Genomic DNA, 16,134 nt, shown 5'->3' with positions numbered 1-16,134 from the left:
ATCGTATCAGTTTGGTGATTGTATGGCAAGATGATCATTTTACAAAAAGTTATTATTACGTGCTGGATGAATTTTTATGGATGTAACACTGGTCTTTGATCTTGTATCACACAGTGATTTTAAATGAATATTTTCTGTAGACTCAAAACTGTGTCTGAATAGTTATCTTCTGTTTATATTTCCGTAGTTAATGAAATCATTTCAAATGGAGTCGAATAATGTTTGGTTTTATATTTGTGATAATTTGAAAGAATTCGTGGTTCTTTTGCGGAGTATTTGTACTAGAAGGACCGTAGTATACACGTTATACCTGTAAGAGCCTCCTGCAGTCATTTTTTGACGACTGCTTCTTTCTCTTATATTCAACCACACTAAATTTTTACAGTAAAAAATAATCATTGGGTCATATGTGGTTAACTTACTAATTTTGAAGAACTTTTAATGTTCTTAAGCATACAGGATATCCATAAAACGATTCTCCAACTTTAAATATGAAACTATAGAGGACAACTGGTGGCAAGATTTACTGTGAAAAAACATAGATAAATGTTACATGTAATTTTTTTAAGTCACATAATTTATTGTTCTATTTTCATGATGTACCAGAGATGTGAAGCGAATCTTACGATGTGGCACAGTGATTGGAGAACCCTGCTTCAAATCGATTCGATTATCTTCAGGAGGCCGAAAAAGAATATGAAAGAAAAAGGATTAGATTTATCTCAAAAATAGCAAATGGAAATCTCCGAAAAGAAGCTCATCAACTAGGACTTGGATTTTTATGCACTAAAAGAAATGCAACAACATTGCATTTTTAAATAAAAAAATCCTAGACATAGCGCTTCGCACGCGTAATCACAAATTATATCAGTTATCAAGAACTGCCCCCCAATATAATGAAGATTTTTGTGATAAATTTACTTTCATCGTCATTATTTGTGATTATAAATATTTGTTGCACTTGTTCACTGGCGATTTGGATGAATAATCCACGCACTAGCCCATGCACGTAAATTTCGTTCAAGCCTCCGATGATGGAAGGCATTGTTATTTTCTTATAGGTCAATAAATTATTATTCAGTTAGGTTTCCCGGAAGTACTCGAGTCATTCTGTAACAATGTGCTTACATCACCTAGCGTGACAGAGCTGTGAACAGATGCCTCTTGGCTCCTATCACTATCACTACACATTGCAATGAATCACCACTGAAATATCACCGATGACGAAAATTTAGCGCTACTGCAAATCACAGTGATTTAAAATGTAATTCACGAAAAGAACATCAGGTTTGGAAAATACGCGAGATAAATATTTATATGATTACAATTAATTATGAAATTTTACAGTTATAATTATAGCGATATAATTTTTAAGTTAGGGTAGTATTTATATTTGATTTGTGGCTAAAGAATAAGAGTTCAAGTGAACTCCATAAGTTCCAAAAAAGACACGATATTTTTATTTTATTTAAAACCACTCGGCCAAAATTACAGAAATCTCCCTTGAAATGAGGATCATTCCTGTGCCATACTCGACCCGTCCCAGAGGACATACGACAAAATAAGATTAATATGGGCACTGATATATACAATACGGTGCGTCGAAAAAAACGAAGTTTTTATTCCCAAATAGCTGTAGTGCGGAAACGTTACCCTCTTCAGTAATAAGAAAAAAAACGATGCAAAAAAATTTAATCGTTTGACATCGTCCGTTCGCGCATTGTACTTGAAGTTTATGGAAATTGAACATTTTTCTTAAAGTTTTTTTAATATAACTTAAAATTCTACGAGCGACACGCAAAAGTTTGTTGTGATTATTTTATGGTTCAATAAAATAAACTGAATTAAAACATCATTAACATTTCAATGTTTGTCGCAACTTGAAAGTAAAACAAGAATTGACCAAATTTTTGCAAGTTTCATTGCACAGCTCTTGTTTTGTCAGAACAAAACGGCCTAGAACTCACCCCGAAGAGGTGGTTTCACGTCGAGTTCCACCTACACCCTACCAATAAACCATCCAAAGTAAGCGTATGTGTAATTTATACATTGTATTTTAAAACTAGTTACCAAAAAATTGTGACTAGAATTCAATGATTTACAGTTTTGTTCTACGGCTTCATTTCCATGTGTACAAGTTTAAAGTCTAACTTTTGGGAGAAATCAAGCATGACTGATTTTAATAATAGTATAGATCTGATGTTAAATATCTGTAACTTCTCGTCCACATGCTTTAGTTAAAACCTCGGTAACAAGTTAGGCACATCTCTCGACTGCTTGAGTGAGACTGGAGCACGTGTGAACTGCCAGTCAGAAGACTACTACAGTGGATTGATTGTATGTACTTTATTTCAACGAACACCTTTTCCGTCATATTTTTTAGCATAGAGATGGTTCAACTATAGAGCCAAAATCTTTTTCTGGGCCCATTGTACAATAGCTTACTGGGTTTGAAAAGCCCCCCTTTGGTGGAGTAGGAATGTGTAGATTCTTTGATTTTCTAGAAGTAGGCAGAAAGATGCTGAGCAAAGACCAGCAGTACTGCATTTTAGACACATCAAAAGCAATGAAGTCGAGCCATTTTCCAGAGGATTTGTCAATTCAAGATCCCTGTCCTCTTTATCACATTCTAGATGACTAATTGCGGCCAATAGAGTGCTAACGTTGTACATAAGTTAGTCCAATCCTTCTGAGAACCTGAAGTTCCCGTCATCTGTAAATAGTACATGCATGTGTGGTTGTACATCAAAAAAAAAATAAGTATTTTAATGTCGCGCTAAACTTGTTTTTTCAGTAGTTCAAACATTGCGGTATTTATTTGACGACTTCCTTTAAGTTCTTAATCCAGTAATTGATCGCGATGCGTTGTTCGGGTACACCCTGAGAATTTACTGCTGGCTATATGATTGTTAATGACAGAGCACATTCGAATATATGACATCCATATTTTTATGGGCATCTTTTTCTCAGCCACCTCGTTGGGCATTTTGCCTGTTGTGGCGTTGTATTTGTATTTGTATATAGTTATATAGTAGAATTCTAAAAGCAAAATAATCCGCCTCTAAAGGAAAAACTATTACACATTAAGAGCTAAGATACATTTTGCAGCTGCCAATTACACTGAGATTATTTACTGGAATATTGGCCTGTGTGTTGTATCATCCCTCAACGCTACGGGAAATATTTAATGATGATATTACATTCATCAATTCCGATATTAACTACATAAAAGGCATCAAAAAGTTTCCCTGCCACACTCACAGTCCAGAGATGTGTCAAACTTTTTATCGAGGCCTCAACAAAAGTATGTAAACATGAAGCTAGAAATGTGGCTACATGAAATCTACGCTGTTATTCAGATCAGTGTTATGCCTGATTTCTCACAAAAGTCAGATTTTGAGCGTGTCAATTTTGGTAATTAGTTTTGAAATACAATGTAAAATACACGCACACGCACTCGCCTACTCTGGATGGTTGTCTGCGTAGAGTGGGGTGGTACTCGACTTGCAGTCACCTCCTTGTGATGAAGTCCGGATTTTTTTGTTCTGACAAATCGAGTGAAGGACTGCACAATGGAACTTGCGAAAATTTGGCCAATTCCTGTTTATTGAACATGTTGTGCGACCGATAAACATTCAAATATTAATGATGTTTTAATTTATTTTACTTTAATGTGGCATGAAAGAAACACAAAAAACTTTTACGCGCGTTGATCGTATAATTTTAAATAATATTAAAAAAAAATTAAGAAAAAAATGTTGGATTTCGTCAATTTCCATAAACTTCAATTACGATGCGCGAAAGGAAGATGTCAACTGATTTTAAATTTCTTCAAGAAATTTTTTCTTATTAGGAAGCAACTTTTCCGCACTAGCGATTTGAAAATAAAAACTTCATTGTTTTCGACCCACCCTAATATACAAGTTTCTGGCGCGCTGATTGAAGAGTTGTTTCGCTCCCATGATTTACAACATAATACAAGCGATTCCGGGAAATGTTAGTGAACTTGAACTTACCTGGTGATTACTTACCATGTGATGTGTTCAGAAGTCCTGCTATCCACCTTCTGACATGAAAACGAGAAACGAAATTATGAAACGAATAGGGATTCGTTTTCAGAGTACCGTCAACCGGGACAACTTTGCCAGTTTTTGAAAAATATGTTGTTTTGCATAGAAAATGATCGTGGTGCGACAAAAATGATCAAATTAACCTTCCTTATTAAGAAAAACCATGACAAATTTACTTTTTTCTGACTTTTATCTGAAAATGTAATTTTTTTTTAATTGAAAGTTTATGAATTTTATACCATCTGATTTTTTAATGATTTAAATATTTCTCTGTGTACATTTCCTTACAATAAAGAGTTAATACTAATGTGCAGAGTGTTTCATAGTTTATTTATTTATTTTTATTTTTATTTATTTATTTATTTATTTGCTGATTTGTACTGGTTTTAACACAGATGAAAAAATTGTCTCGTTTCCAGGATAACTTTGTCAACGTTGTTTTTTTTGTTTTTTTAGCCTATAAGTTGTTACATGTTATGCTCGCACTTAAGTTGTCATGTTTCCAGAGATTACGAAACTAGAGATCAAGACATGTTTTACTTGTACAACGGTTTGAAGCATTTTCGTACATTATTAGTTAATAAAGAAGTTGAAAGAAGAATAAAAAGTGTCAAAGAGTTGTCCCGGTTGCCGATAATTTTTTTTGTAGTTACTCAGATTCAAAGTGAAGATACTTTTTTGAAGGGATAAACAATCCACAAAGTTGCAATTAGCCTGTTACCATGTGTCATCCCATCTAAAACTACTTAGGCCTTCAAGCTATTGGAATTCTATATGAATTTTTCGTATCATAATATTATATCCCGCATCATTTATCATATATTTCCCATATTTCAACCCATATGAATCACACTCAGCTACGTACGTGAAATTCCTGTAATCCTTGTTGCACGGGAAGGGAAAATAACTACTTATTTATGCGGAAATCCAAATAAACATGCCATAAATGAAGAAATATCTATATACAAATTTATTCAATTTCAGTTTGGAAGGAAAACAAAATTGAACCCTGTGTCAAATATTTCCGTTCATCTTTTACTACGAATAAATAAGGAGTAAACATCCCTTCCGAAGATGGAAAAGCAATATTATATCTATTATTTTCTTCGCTATTATCATTCATCTCGAGTAAATATTTTTGCTTGATGTGTTATTTCGTTGTCGTGCCAGTTGCTTCTGAAGGTGCTTATCTAAATTTCTGACACTTCTGATGTGCAACACAATGTTTGCTCGCTAAAGTGAAAGACAACGGCGTCTTGAGAAATATTTTCCTCCTCCAGTAATTCCACTAGTTATAACCTAGCAACCCTTCATATTTCTCGAACCAAAATTGCAATATCCATAAGTGAAAAATATTTTTTGGGGAAAAAAAAAAGTTTACGATTGGCATTTGAACCGAATGGCATCGTTTATATTTCTTCATAGGATTAGATACGTTCTTATTGCAACAAATTAGGCTCATCTTCGGACTTGTTACTTTGATGTTCCGAAGCTTTTATCGTCGGATCACCCAATATTTATTTATTTATTTATTTAATAACCTTTTCATGTCATGAAATATTAAACCATCAGAATATTCACGTTAAGTATCGTCTATTTTATCTTTTTTTTTTCCTCCTTCCTAGCTTCCTACTTACTGTTTTGTTGGTGATAAGAAGCTTAGCAAGAGAAAATTCCTACAGAGGGATCCGTATTTATTTTAAAACTGGCATTTTTCTTCGGTGTTTAAGGAGAAGTTTTCTTCGAAAGATGAAACTGTTTCTTACACATCTTCTTCCTTTTTGGGTGTTTCTTTTTTTTTTTTTTCTTTTTTACTCTTGGTTGGTTTTAGCTTTGATTTATCGGGTTCTTGTTTGGTAAGACGGACGATCCCTACTTACACTTGAGAAGGTGAACTTAATGTTTGCAGTCCAACGAATTTATGACTTCAATAAAGAAGTTTTTGAGAACTGGTCTCTTTTTTTTTTCTTCTCCCACTGGCCATCTTTTTCTTACTGCCTTTGATATGACTGTTTTACCACTGGAGTGGAAAACTCATATTGCTCGGGAAAATAGCAGAGTAGGTAAATAAAAAAAAGAGCACAGAAACCAGCTTTTATACCTTTAAAAAAAAAAAGTCTCAAGAACAAACACCAGGGAGAACAACAGATCAGATCGGCAAGTGTTTGACGTTTGTAACGGCGGTTATATTTCTCGGCAAAAACCTTTATTTATATATATATGTGTACTAAAGCCGAGCAGAATTGCAGCGCCGAGGGACTTACACGCGGGGGCATCGTGTTATTCTCCTGATAAATTGCCCAATATCCAACTCGTGAAGAAATAACGGTAAACAACATCAAGTATGTAATCCAGTTAAAGAATTGAATCGAGAGAAACTTGGGAATCCATACCATATACGCACACAAAATATACATGGTAAACTCACTAAATTCTTCTTTGAATTACTCGTGGGATTTATTAGATTCTGCTGCTATGACAAGCGTTCTCCCTCTATAAAATTGCGAAGAACCTACGTAGAACGTTTATAGATACCACAGATTGACACACCGTATTTTATTCTTAAATAAAATAAATATTATGCAACAACTGAAGAGCTATGCAATCCCTTTAGAAGATGCATCGCCAATAGTCGTGTAAGAGGCTTGTGTAGCCCCAAAAATGCGTGAAGCCCCGTCTACATAGACTCGCTCTTTCTGACTCCTGTTTCCCCCATGATTTTACTTTGCAAACGCGCTTTGCTTTTTGCTCTCCCTCTTCTTTTCTCTTCTCTTCCCCCCTCTTCACCAATAACACAGTTCTGACTACAGCCTTGGCTATACAAAATGAAAGATACGCAATGCAAGCCCTTTTATTGAATCCATCGTCAGCGGATCCTCTCATGTTTGACGTTCATCTAGTGTGCATCGCTTTGCTCGCGATGAAATATTTTATGATAGCCGTACACACGGATGAGAAATCCCAGCAAACTACTCAAATACAACACATAGCGTGCACATGTAGACATGCCTTAGTATGTAAACTCATTTATGTAATTACTCTTATTTTATGTAATCTTTCGTACCCCCCCCCCCCTACAAATTTGTAAAAAGCGAGAAATGCCGAACGTTTAGAAATGTGTATGATGTTTGCATGACCCTCGAAATGAGTAGGGCCACAAATTCGTGAGAGTTGTATGTACACTTAAAAATGCATAGGCATTTCAAATTCAAACTAAGAAACTTCAAAAAACAGAATAGTATTTCTATATGATGCATTATAATTCATAAAAATACCAAGAAAATCCAAATACGTTATTATAATGTATCAACACTTTATTTTTACATGAAACTTAATTAGCATATAATTGTAGAAAATAGGCCCGTGGTTAATTACACACTTCCAGTCACTCCACACGTAGAAAATCTGCATCTATCGATTCAAAAATACGCAGTACATGGTAGCATTATTCTGTTTTTCCCATCTTCGAGGCGCGAATGTTAGCCGATCTCCCCGTTAAAAAGTTTCATTGCAGAGAGTAACATGCCAACAACGGTGCAAATATTTAATCATTACATTTCATTCACTATTTGAGATATAGATGTCAACACTGAAAAATCAGACCAAACACTAGATGCGCACTCAAACTCTTAAGGCGCGTATACACTAGCGCGCGGATCGTGCAATGCAAGCGTTTGCAATCGGTTGTTCAGTCATTTGTACGGTGTTGCGAACGATTAACGAGTCGTTCTTGATCTGTTTGAACCGATTCAATAGGAGTCGGTTTTTTCTACGAATACAAAGGAATTCTTCCTTCTAGTTTAGACGGCGTCGTTATCGTGAGCGTGTTTGTACGTGCTTCTGAGCCTATCTAGAGCCTTCATTTTTTTCCCTCATCTTATTTCGCTAAAGTCATTTAATTTAATAGTCATAATAATTGAAATTCGTCATTTTTTGAGTCATTTAAATTCGTCATTAACAGCCATTTAAATTCGTCATTAACAGCCATTTAAATTCGTTTATCATATCATGTTCCTCAATAGTTGTTACTGCCGCTCAAAACCTACAGATGGCGTTGAAACAGTTCTCGGATGGAGCCATCGTTGATGATGATGATTCGTTTCGGAAATCGTACCCACTGAATGCATTGCGAACGCTTGGGAATGCTTGCATTGCACGATCCGCTCGCTAGTGTATACGCGCCTTTAGGTGCACACACTCACTCATATTTCCTGCACAATTCGGAAAAATCGACTATGACGATAAGACGAAAGTTGTGGGCTTGGTTTCAAAGGAACAAAGTAGCATTATATTGATTCAATTCCGGATTTCTATGTATCGATTAATGTTTCATGATTGACTTCATTTATTACATTGATTTAATAATATTATTCATTTAAATTCGACACAGTTTCCTCATGTTTTTGCATGATTCGTATGTACGAATACAAACTACTATAGAAATTTAATTTTCACTCTATCTCAAAAACTGGAGTCAATCTGAAAACAAAAAAATGCCGAAGTCGGAATCAGAAACTCAAAATTACCCTATAATCATTTGAAAATCATTGCAAATGATATCAGTGTTGAGGAGTGTGTAATCATCTTTATTGGTGTAAGCAGACAATAAAATTATTTCCACACACGAATCAAGAAAAAAAATTTAAATTTGCTGCATTGTGCTACCATTATTCCTGTCGTATTGTAAGATCTTTGTCATGTATCATTTTCTGCCGGCTTAAGATATGTGAATACATTTTTCATTCCAGTCATTTTGCATTTCCTAGACAAATTCTCGGAAAAATCGAATTATAGTGAGTGTTGGAACGACATCTGCTTCCGGAATAATATCATTTTTGCTCGGAAAATGATTTCTCTATTTGGTAGGACGACGTGTTGATTGACGGCCAAAAAATGAGCTGTTCTCTTTTCACCATTTTTCCAACATGCGATCAATTGCTGCGGTGGAGGGGGAGCAGAGATTTTTGTTTCGAGTTGTGTACGATGAACCCCCCAGCAGCAATGAACAGCTTCGCACGACGCGATGTCCTGTCCGATCGATTAATCTATAAAAGCTCGCAATCGCCTCTAGATTGACCGAGATAAAAAGACAGTTTACGCCGCAATTCTCAAGCGGCGTAAAGCTATTCCTGCGCTAACATCGAAATAACATTGATTGCGTCCGGCGCAATTGTTTCTGACGGGTATATGTGTGTATTAGCCGGTCGAAAAATCAATTATTGCTCTCGAAAGGATTTCCGATTCAATAGATAGAAAACGTTCTGTACAACATATATTCGCAATTTCGTTCTCTTTTTCCCCCCGTCCCATAATGTGAAGCGAGAGTACAAATCGGGTGAGGCAAATCGTTTTTGGGTGATGATAGTAGCCCAAAAATGGGGTTTGGTGCTTTATCTGACACTACATCTTCGGAAAAATATGGATCCCTCTTTCTGATTGCTTTTGAAATCTAGGTAAATTTCTCTTAGAGCCTTCACTCAGTTCATTGACATAAGGGTTGCTCATATGTCTACCATTTCCATTCAGAAATGAATACAGTCGATTGTTATGCCAACAGAGATGTAAGTTCAATAGCTGCCGATTTCTATCGATTCTCATGGAAAATAATGTTGATGTAATTCGTTTTTAACATCAGTTATACCTTTACGTTATGTGACGATCTTGGATAACACGACACGTTTTTCAGCACTTTTGCTTCGGCTATGGCATGGCGCATTATCTAGTTGGAAGTAGCCATCGCTATTGGAATAAAGTATCAACATATCGGGATGTTCATGGTCAGCAGCGATGTTCAGAAACGTTGTCTTATTGAAACGCTCATGAACACGAATTAAAGGGTCCAAAGTGTACCAGGAAACAATTCCCGTCGTAGCAATGCACTTCTTATGCTTGTGCGCTGTTTCCCCCAAATTCTCACTCTCCCATCTACATGGTGAGGTTAAAAAACGTGATTCACCGGACCACATAACTAAAGTCAAATTGTTTTCATTTTATTTAACTTGTATCCACTGTCAGATTCTTGCATTCCTCAGCCAATTCGAGATGTTTTTGTTGTTACCAACGGTGTTCAAACAGGTCTTCGGCGTTCATATCCCATACGATGAATGCATCGTACGGCGAGCAGTGCGTTCAGAGATCCTTTGAAACGACCCTCGTTTAAGATCTGCTGCAATTTGGTGCACCGTTAAAGTACTCCTATCTTTCACAAGTAATTTTTGAAGAATCAACTTTTCAGGGGTCGTGAATTAAAAGACGTTTTCTAAAACATTTGTTAGAAAAGGAACCGTGTATTATTTCTGGAACTTTCTACGGACTGTACATGCTATGTGACTACTAATCTCAATAAAAAATAGTTTCATTCTCAGACCTTGTTTAGTATTGAAACCCGCACCTGGCAAAAAAAACGTACAATCCAATAAACCAAATTCAATTGCGAAAAAAAAAACGTATCTAATTAATGCAAGTTCTGCCGTGATTTTCTTTCCCTTTGCTCTTATGGATACAAAAATATAATAAGCATAATTAATCTTTATTCAGATTCCATGATCCCCGGGAATATTTTGATTTTATCTGATCTTAGTAAAATCCCCACCCAAAAAAGTCTTATTATTTCTAATGAGAACATTTTTCTCTCTTTTTAATATTTTCATAATTGTTTTCTTTAGGATAATAATAGGAGTTTTTCCTTCATCATCTTGTTTTTCCCTGAATATTTTTTTTTCCTCTCCATCAGTTCTTAAATCGAATCTCGAAGATCGCGATTGAATCCTAAGGTATTAATGAAGCAATTAGTAGTCTCTAGTTTTAGGAATTAGTGACGAAATGCATCGAATTAGGGAAGTCACGTGCAACTAACGAGGTACTTAAGCTAATATTTAGGAGCAATTAGAAGCTGCGGCCGTTTCTTATTTTTGGAAGCTTTTGCTGATGCTCAATATTAAATAGAGGGAGGGAGGGAGGAAAAAATGCTTAACTCTCTTGTGGAAATCGGAGGACTGTTGGTATTTTCTGATTAAAATGCATTTTTGCTTCCCGCTGTTGCATATCTTTCACATTATTATTATTTAAGAACTGAACCCCCCCCCTCTCATGAATTAAAGGACAAACTGAAAATTAACTTGCTTTTTTTCCTCCCTAAAATTGTAATAAAAAGTTTACAAGTTGGAAGCAAATTTCAGCGGAAAATGAGTCTCTGGAGAAAAATAAATTCAGGAATAATGTAGAAAAAGAACGAAGAATGGGGGTTGAGGGAGAAAAAAATAAGCATTATTCGTCAGAATACATTCCAAGGATAATCTATAATTGCACGCGCTACTGAGAGCTAATAAATTACCACGTTGGTACATAATGTGTCAGTAGGACCCGCTTATAACGAAATCTGAGAGAAAAAAACAGCGAAACTATTGTTATATCCGTACCGGCTGGTAAAATGATGCGTTTAAACAAAATAAAACATTTTACGTGCACGATACGCATTTTTCAGTAATCTGAGCATTCTTAAAATGCATAGATTAAAATAACATCTATAATAAACACTAAAAATTTAATTAAATTATCTCATAATTGAATATCTCAACACGAATTTGCATGTCAATCATTAGGAGTTTTTTCGTGATCTTTGAACGTTTTACGCTTAAATCATTTTTGCCAAATAGGCATGCAGAATGTGTGTAATGAATTTTAATTTAGTAACAGGATGGATATTTGACATTTTTTCCTCTTAATTTTTTTTTGAACCATTTAAAGAGAGAAAAAATAACTTTGAGTAATCCTGAATTTTTCTGATACCTCAGTTTCGCTTTTTCTAATCTGTATAGCTACAATTTTTGACGTAATGAGTAGCATTTTGCACCTATGGACATTCTCAAAATTAATTTTCAAACGATGAAATGATCAGAACCGACATCTGGATCTAGCTCGAGAATAGCAAATTTGCACTATTTGGTGATAGGATTTGGATCTTAGATTCTTGGGAATAAATAACCTCAATCTTTCTTCCTGATGAGGCTTTCTGCAAGCAAACTAAGAATTATAACTGATCAAAGTAGGGAAAAAGAAGAAGCAACAAAGAATTTCACAGTACTCAAAACAGCCCTGCAACAATGTCTTCTAGGAAAATAGACTCCATTATCAGTTGCAGATAGGTAAATTTCGGATAGGAAGATTTAGGTAAGATCCTAAATGAATTAGTGACAATTCTATGTTTGAAAATCTGTAGAAAATTCCCAATAGGCGTATTTTACTGCAATCGGTGTTCGCTATAAGCAATCAAAATAGCATAGATAAGTAATTCGAAATTCACGGGACCCTGAAAAACTTCGTTATTTGTTAAAAATTCGTATTATCCTCGTTCGTTATAAGCGAGTTCGACTGTATTTAGAAATGTCTCCTCTCCTAAGATTAAAGTTTCAAGTCCATACAGATGACCATTTGTGCTCTATATCAGTGTTTCTTAACCGCCTCCCCTTCCCCTTTTATACTCTTTCTATGCAAAGCCCTCTCTACATGATGAGCCCAGGGCAAATTGATGTTCAGGGGCCCCGTACTTCGCTGAAAGTAACAGCTTACGTATATGCACACATAGTCTCGAAAATTATAGCACCAGATCTTATGTAGGTCTCCTATGAACGTGAGGACCTCGGTTCATGCCCGAACGGGCCTATTCGTTAAGATGGTCTACGTTCTAAGGATAACTTTTCTGGATTCTAAAATAAATCATATCTTGTCCCACCATATTTAACTCCATTTCTTCATAGCTGGATTTTTTGCAGCTCTCCGTGGTCCCTTTCACCATTTGCGCGGCTTCCCCTTCACTTGAGCCCGTATACAAGAAGCCCATATGACCCTAGGTTGAGACCCACTGCTCTGAAGTGCTCTATTTTTTCAGAACTCAAACAAGAAAGGCCCTCTACAAAAGATATCAGCTCAAGATCAGAAAAGACAAGTGTTCAGTAGATTAAACTGGGTTTCCCTTCAAAGACCGAACAGAACACTAGTATAACACGAAACAAACATAACTATGGCAACAAAAATACGTTGGGGGCCACGAAACACACAACCCGTACCTGGATGTACCAATTCGTTAGAACTTCACTAGTAGAATGTTTACGAGGTGCAAGTCAGTTTAAATAATAGTAGGAGTAAACTAAGTCTAATGAAGACTGTGAATTTCAATTAAGGTATCTGACTACGATCGAGAGAACTTTCTCTATAAAATGGTACTGGACTGCACAACATTTTTTGATAGAAAGTGCCCCAAAATGGTGAAAATAATAAATTTTGGACTGTTTATGCATTTTCTATTGAAAAATCATTTTTATGTCAAGTTTTAAGCAAAATTCATGTAATACTCGAAACCCGACTACGAAAAAAAAATTTATTTTATGAATAGATTAGCATTATAAGTAGATAACAATGGTGGGGTTATGAATCAAAATTTGAAGTATTATATGGTATGCTCATTATATATACTCACGTCTGTTTGTGTACAAGTACTTTTTTTTTTTAATTTCCTCCTACATATCGTCAGAAGCGTATTTACGGTTTTGCCGCCTGTGAGCTACACGAATTTTGCTGCTCTTCTCTCGTTGTAGTTTAAATTTCTTGACCACTAATTCCTAGAATTTACCGCCCTGTGCTATAACCCGCTTTGCGCCCCCCCCCCTCCCACTTACCTCCCTCCGACCTGTAAATATGTCTGTGTCCCTAAGTTCTTCTTTTGGACACTCACATGCTTGCTTACTCTTTTGTTCATTCCCATGCTCACAATCTCTCTAAGTCACTCTCATATTCACATAATAATACTGTCTTTAAAAATAAAGCTGGAAAAGCAGTGAAGCAAGGCTATTTCAAAAACATGAAACAGTCTTATTTTGTAAGTCTGAGGCAGTATCTTTCTGCAGTTGCAAAAACAAGGTAAGGATTTTAATGTGTTTCTGACAATATGAGAAAATATTTTTGCAAATGCCAAGCGAAAAATCCTTAAAGATTCAGCAAGCCATTCGGGATCGGTCATTTCTCTTCTTCAACACAGCAGGGCCGCCCCTGATATAGAGGCGGCCCTGCTGTGTGCAAAACCTGTGCCCGCACGGGGCAACACTATAGGAGGGAAGAGAAATCGTTAAGGGGGAAAATTAATTCCACAAAAAATTGCTCGGAAAAAAATATTTGCCTGCATAACTCAAACTATAAATACATTGGATGGAATAATTTATGCTGTGATTTATGAAAATAAGAAAATTTAATTCAATGAACAAGCTGTGATTTTTGATACATTATAATGCACGGTGTAAACATATCAGTGATTTTGTGGGTGCGGTTTACACGTCAGAGGGGTGCCGAAAAGATGTCTCTAGCCACCGCTGCTCCATATCATAAACCTAGTTTTTCCAGTAGTTTTCAATTTTTGCACAGAAACTAAAGTACATCGAAGCCATTATTCCCATCATATAAAAGTAGCATTTCTTATCTGAATATATTCTTTTCTAATTCATTTTTATACTCAGTAAACACTTCATTCATAAATTCATTTCACGTGGTCTCACCCTATAAAAGAAAATAAACTATTCTGCATCAAGTGTTTCTAGATTTTTCTTTCTCCTTTATCTCACGTAATATATTTGGCAGAATATGAGGTGTAAGCTGTGCTTCAACTGATTAAAATCCCGTTTCGGAAATTAAAAATTTCTAGTCAGAAAATGTGGATTTCTAAGAACGTGGGAAACCTCGTCTTATCTTATTAAAAATCAGAAAAAGAAAATATATATATATATTTCCGAAGTAATAAAAGCAATTTCCTTGCATTTATTAGTTGTTTGCACGGAATCTTCCAGAAACAACACGAAGTATTTTTCTCATGAGTAATGGGTTGTTACACTACAGTGTTCTTGCTCATCTTGGAATACTTCTAAAGACTGCAATTATCACGCTCAATAAATTTCGCAAAATGGAAATTTCTCATCTCGGAAGGAGTGCTTTCTATGTAAACTGTATGATGATCAACGAGTAGTGGATGGAAGAGTCGTCTCGCAGCGGTAATGGTTTCACGATTTATGCACGTCGTTAGCAACGAAAATGGAAAATCCTGATGTAAAAGTAAGCTTCTCTACAGCTCTAGGGTCAATATGGAAGAATCAAGAAAAACTCGAATCCGTTCCAGAACTCGGAGGCTACAAAAACGGATGGAAAATCTCGACGCGGAGAAAACGTCTCGGGCGAAAAACTAATGAACACCATCCATCTCTCAAGAATTTGATTTGACGCAAAGTTTTCGAGCAATAAATAACTCATACCAGTTCTTCGAGCGCTAAACTAAGTTTTTCTCCGTGACATAAAAATTTAGTAAACTTCAAAATCTGATGAAAGAAATCACGAGTTATATCTCGACTCCTAGTTTAGGTTCTTGAAAAAAATAAACATGTTAGAATTCAGTAAATTCAGAGAATTTACTATTCCAGGGTTCGTATGGATTAGGGAAAACCTGGAATTTTCAGGGAAAAATATTACTAAAAGAAGTCAGGAAAATCAGGGAAATTCGCCCATTTAGTTGTGAAAGTTGGAAATTTCTGACAACGGACCCGGAACATCGTCGCGATTGTTGGCTAATCGAAAACAAGAGAAATGAAGAAAATTCCTCGAAAAGAGAAATGAAGAAAATTCCTCGAAAAGAGAAATGAAGAAAATTCCTCGAAAAGAGAAATGAAGAAAATTCCTCGAAAAGAGAAATGAAGAAAATTCCTCGAAAAGAGAAATGAAGAAAATTCCTCGAAAAGAGAAATGAAGAAAATTCCTCGAAAAGAGAAATAAAGAAAATTCCTCGAAAAGAGAAATGAAGAAAATTCCTCGAAAAGAGAAATAAAGAACCTAAATTGCTATTGGATAACATTGTAAATACTGATAATCCGTAAATTTCTCATTTGAACGCAAAAAACCGTGGAGACTTTCGAAGAAAGTGTGTAGGAACTAATGGTGCTTGAACTGCTATATCTCTAGAAGTTACGTATGTTTTGCATACGTTATCGAAGCTGTGGATTAATTATGTATTGATGCATGTTAATATAAAATA

This window comes from Pholcus phalangioides, unplaced genomic scaffold, assembly GCF_987345545.1.
Source record: "Pholcus phalangioides strain wild (caught in Gottingen) unplaced genomic scaffold, Ppha-v1.0 ptg000015l_1, whole genome shotgun sequence".
In the NCBI taxonomy this organism is placed as follows: domain Eukaryota; kingdom Metazoa; phylum Arthropoda; class Arachnida; order Araneae; family Pholcidae; genus Pholcus; species Pholcus phalangioides.
The sequence above is the reverse complement of the archived record's forward strand: the minus strand, read 5'-3'. Positions refer to the sequence as shown.